Source organism: Tupaia chinensis, unplaced genomic scaffold, assembly GCF_000334495.1.
Source record: "Tupaia chinensis unplaced genomic scaffold, TupChi_1.0 Scaffold143599_1, whole genome shotgun sequence".
Classification (NCBI taxonomy): Eukaryota; Metazoa; Chordata; class Mammalia; order Scandentia; family Tupaiidae; genus Tupaia; species Tupaia belangeri.
In genome coordinates, this window is record NW_006203445.1 from 723,481 (window position 1) to 728,015 (window position 4,535).

A 4,535-nucleotide genomic window follows, 5' to 3' on the forward strand; every position below is an offset into this window, starting at 1 on the left:
TCCCCCGCGTCTGTGCCGGCGCTCCCGCCCGCCAGCCCGTCCCTATTATCAGCACCATCAACGGCGGCAAATGACACTCTCAGAATCTTGACTCCAATCTGATGCCTGGTCCCGGGGGCCGCGGAGAGGCGCAGGCGTCGCCATCGCGGCTCAGCCAGGCACAGCAAGGGGCCTTGAAGAGGGTGGGGAGGGGGACGACGCAGGGGGTGGGGCTGGGCCAGGCCAGCCCTACCTAAGTCCAGACTCCAGGCTCCCCTGGAGGGGAAAGTTGGAGAAATGAGGTCACTCAGACCCTTCAGTCTGACCATGTGTCTAGGGAGGAAAAGGAGTAGGGGAGAAGGGGCCTTTTATTTGCCCCATTGCTACCCAGAGCATCCTTGGGCTCCAGGTCTGGCAGGAGCCTCAAGGAGCAGCCCACTCGGTGACCCTTCTCTGGCCTCTTCTTGAACTCTCTTGGACATGGGATGCTCAGCCCCTCCCTGAGCCACCTGTCTCATTGCTGGGCACTTCCTCATTTGGAGTCCTGATTGGCCTTTCTTGGGATCAGGGTCCTGAGACCCCTTAGAGGCAGTGACCCCACAACCAAGGCAACCTCACAGAAGGTAGGTTTCAAGTCTGCTCACTGGGGCCATCGCCGATCTCCTGGCCTGTGGGGGGGAAGGTTGTAGGAGGCCGGGGGAAGATGAATGGACCCTCTGCAAGGCTGTGGAGAAGTGGAGGGGACAGTGGGCAGAGCCCTGGGTGAATGAAGGACACCTGGGTTCTAACTAGTCCGTCAGCTGCTTTCCCTGGCCTTCCTCCCCCTTCCCCATTCCACCATGGGTCCTGGGGGGGGTAATCTGTAGTCTACCTAACACCCCCCACCCACACATACAAGCACCAAGGGGCTGAAGGGCGTGAGGCACAGAGTGGAAAGTGGTTCTGGGCCTGGCTGTGTGTGCTGGGGCACAGGAGAAGTCCTGTCCTGAACGATGCCTCTCAGGGTAGGAGCCTGAGCACTCAGGCCAGCTGGACGGGGCTCCCTCCTGTGCTTTGCAGCAGAGGGAACCTAGGCCAGCCTGAGCAAGGACCCGTGGGCCAGGCCAGAGTGGGAGGAGAGGAGCGGAGACCTGGCTCACAAGCCTTCCCCACTGCCTGCCTGGGTCCTGGTCTACCATGGCAGTGACCTCAATCTGCTCTGCCTACTGCCCCCACCATGCTCCATCACCCAGAGGCCATGGATGTCCAAGCTGTTTGCCTCTGCTGAGTGGCCACCTTCAATGCCCCCCCCCAGAGGCCTGGCCATTGGTCACAGGCTGGCAATGCTGAGGGCCATGTGTGCAGGGCTGGGTGTGGGCTCCACTCAGGGCCTCCCTTGGTAGCCTCTGTCTACTCTGCCCCTGCCCTGTCCCCTTTGCTCTTCCCCAGCTCACCTTTGCTCTCCCTCACCTGTGCCCACTCTCCTTCTCCCCATCTCCTGTGTCCACCTCACCTGTCCTGTTCACTGTCTCCTCCTCCCTTGTCCCCCTCTGATAAGACCCCTTTCTCTTTCTTCTTCAGACCCCCCACACTTCTTCCCCAGCCTCTGGGTCAGCTGACCTGGCCCTGCTTCCCCTGCGTTTCTCTCCCCCTCTGTGCCTTAAGGGCTGAAAAGCTCCATCTCTGCAATGACCCCTCCCTAAGCTGGGCCTTCTCCTTTTCCAGTCAGCTGCCCGTGGGGACTTGGGACCCTCCAAGACAGGATAGTTTCTTTGAACCAACCAAGGGCATCTAGAGGTGAGAGAGGTCTTGCATAATTGGGGTGGGGGGGTGTCCATAGAGATCACAGCTGGGGCTCAATGGGAAAAGTGCAGTTTTGAAATCAGACAGCAGGGGGCCCTCAATCCTTGGTGACGTCTGGTTTGTCTCTATTCTCAGAACCCACACCTGGAATTACCCAAGGGGCGGGTATTGGGTACATGTGGGTGGGAACCCTAGGAGGCCCTTAGTAGGGGTGGGCTTTGTTCCAGTTTGAAATCGGCTCTGGGTTGTTAACTTTTTAAAGAAACTTCATCCATTCTGTGAGTAACTTCTCTATTTGAAATCCTGCAAGAGATGAATGTGCTTGGGTTTGAACCCCTGGGGGAGAGGGAGGAGGAAGAGACATTGTGCATTTCTGGGTAGGGCATCTCTCCTGTCCTCATCCTCAGGGGGCTGGTATGCCACTGCTTAAATGGTCCCATTTTGGAGGCGATAAGGCCTAAGAGTTTCCCTCCCAGCTCCTTAAGAGTGCTCCCCTCCTGTCCGAAGACAGTGCCCCCTCCACAGGGCTCTCACACCCAACCAAGTTGGGATGAGAGGAAGCCCAAGGAGTCCCCCACAGACCTCCTGTTTGGTGCTCAGTGCCACAGAGGATAGGGGCGGTTCTTCCCCGTGTGACAGTGTGACAACGGGTACAGTCAGAGTGTGTGCCTGTGTATGCACAGGTGGATGTGGGTACAAAGAGAGAGAAAGAGAGAGGAGAGAGAGACTGAGACTTGTGCTCTCAATGACTCCTAAGGGGGTGCAGCAGTGACTCCCCATCCACACGCACATTCTTACTTTGGGAAGGGGCTGAGTCTGGATATGAAATCAGAGCCTTTCAGATAGCCCTGAGACCTGGGGCGGGCAGGGTGAAGGCCTGGTGCAGTCACACCAGGGTCCATAAACACCTTTCTAGGCCTCCCCTATGCTGGGAACTGGGATGGAGAGCCTCAGCATACCCCCCCACCCCCAGCAGGCCATGGGAGGTTGGTAAATATCGTAATCAGATTAGTGGAGTGGAGACGGCGGAGCCTATGGTGGGAAAATGCTCTGAGCTGGTCCGGCCCCCACCCCTCTCCTGGGAATCCAGCCCTTTTGCCCTGCCCAGCCCGTCTGCTGTGGGCCCCAAAGCCATCCTGGCTCCTCAGTAGCCTCTGCTGGCCTGGTGGCACCTCCGCCTTACCCCACCAACACCTGGCCCTCTTTGGGCCTGGTAAGATCTCTGCACCCTGGTCTCCTCAGCCTAGGGGAGAGATGGGATATAGAGGGCTCAGCCTTATTAACACCCCCTTCCCCAGAAAGCTGGCCCCTGAGCCCAGCAGGCCCCCTGCCCCTTCCTCTGGCCATGATGTTCTCACCTGTGAGACTGAATGACATCCCGGGAGTCCAGGGTGTTTACAGGCCAGGGGGGCGTGGTCTAATCAAGGTTGAGCCGGAATCACTTTGCTCCTCAGTCTTCTCCACAGCCTCGCTGACACAGCACTGGGCACGCGGGGTCCAGGAAGCCTGGTCAGATGGAACAGAGTGGGGCAGAGTGAGCCAGACATGGAAGGGCAGCAGCATTGGGGAGCATAGGGACTGGGGCCCAGGGGGCCTGGGGTGGGAGCTTGGGCAGGGGAAGCTGGAGGGCTGTGAGGGGAGCGTTAGGGATGGGGGTCCAGAATCATGAGAGTGGAGCCTGTGACTGAGGGCCTGGGGGTCTGGGGTTGGGGCATGGGGTGAGAAATTAGGGTCAGGAGATTGTGGGGGCATCAAAGGGTTTGGGTCTGGAGGTTTGAGGAACAGATGATATTGGGGGACTGATGATTTAGGGGCTGATAATTAAGACCTGGGGTTTTGGGGGTTCTAGGGTATCAGGGCCTGAGGAAAAATGGTTGAGGTGTTTGGGGCAGGAGAACTAGGGAGCCAGTAAAGGTGACTGTGGGGAGAGGAAGAGAAACCCTCACCGATGGAGAAGGCTGTGCTGTGGATGGACGGGATGGAGTACGGAAGGGTCTCAGGCCAGGCCTCTCTCAGCCCCTGTGGCCGTGCTGGGGCCATCGGGGCGGGCAGCGGGCCTCTCCTTGTTGGGCTGTCAGAGCGGGTTAGGCTCGGGGAATTGGTTCTCTGGATCATCTCCCGGGAGCCAGCCCCTCCTGGCAGCTTTGTTTGGCGAAAGCGCAGGGATTAGCAGGGCTGCCCCCACACCACCTCCCGGCCAGATCCTGGTGCTTTCATCCCTGAAGGTCGCTAAAGCCGCAGTGCTTTGAGATTAGGCCCCACAAAGGGGCCCCTTGTGCTCCAGCCAAGCCATGGGGGCAGAGAGGGGAGGGGGGGTGTCCCAAGAACTCAGCGCAGGACAGGACGAGCCCCTGAGACAAATCCTTCTCTCCCTCCAGGCACATCCTGAAGGATCCCCCCAGACCAAAGGCTGAAGACCCCTCCCACCTCCCTGGCCCTAGGTCAGTGCTCATCCCCAGTGGAGCCTGTGAGGGAGCATCCCAAGTCTAGCTGCCTCCTCTTGCACACCAGCGCCCACCTGTGGTCACCTCAGGGTAGAGTGGACATGGGAGTAAGGCAGAGAGGACCATGCCGGGCTGGGGCAGGGTAGAGGCTGGAGCAGGTCTAAACCTTAGACCAAGACATATTAGTCTAGCCAGGGCTTGGGGAGACCATCCAGGGCCGGGCAAAGGGAAGCACTTGTCTTGGGTCACACCAAGCTGTTGGCAGAGGAATGTAGTATGGGTCCTTTCACCAAGTATCTACATCCAGGCAACAGGTCAGCTGGCATTCCT